The sequence below is a fragment of the Octopus bimaculoides genome, chromosome 28 (assembly GCF_001194135.2).
Source record: "Octopus bimaculoides isolate UCB-OBI-ISO-001 chromosome 28, ASM119413v2, whole genome shotgun sequence".
NCBI classification, from domain to species: Eukaryota; Metazoa; Mollusca; class Cephalopoda; order Octopoda; family Octopodidae; genus Octopus; species Octopus bimaculoides.
The window spans coordinates 171,629-172,079 of NC_069008.1; the positions used below are offsets into that span (position 1 = coordinate 171,629).

Consider the following 451-nt stretch of genomic DNA (forward strand, 5'->3'; position numbering starts at 1 on the left):
CACACACACACACACACACACACACACACACACACACACGCACACACATGAGAATGTGGATTTGGTGCGTAAAGAAGTAATTTGTTGTATGAAGTAGGTTTTGGAATCTCACCTCTTCTTGTTGGGTCTGTGGAGCTGGAACTGAACTCACGAACCAAGGACTGCAGCTGGTTGGTATGGAACCTGAATACCTGGTAAAGTAGACAATGGACAAACTGCTTCAGACCCATGTACACACTACACACACTTGCTTCTATACACACACATGCACACACACACGGACATATATGAATATATGTATACAATGGGCTTCTTTCAGTTTCCATCTACCAAATCCACTGACAAGGCTTTAGTAGAAGACACTTGCCCAAAGTGCCACGCAGTGGCACTGAACCTGAAACCATGTGGTTGGTAAGCTTTATGAGTTCAATAAAGGCAACAACGCAATGGA

At 44.1% G+C, this 451-nt stretch overlaps 1 long non-coding RNA gene across 1 annotated transcript in view; it reads right to left on the bottom strand.

The window, feature by feature from the left end:
* Positions 1 to 256, bottom strand: part of LOC128251130 (uncharacterized) — a 3,005-nt gene extending 2,749 nt beyond the window's left edge. The window contains exon 1 of the long non-coding RNA XR_008266981.1: positions 113 to 256. This is a non-coding gene — a long non-coding RNA (uncharacterized LOC128251130). The remainder of the gene's footprint in view (positions 1 to 112) is intronic.
* Between the last annotated feature and the right edge of the window lie 195 nt (positions 257 to 451).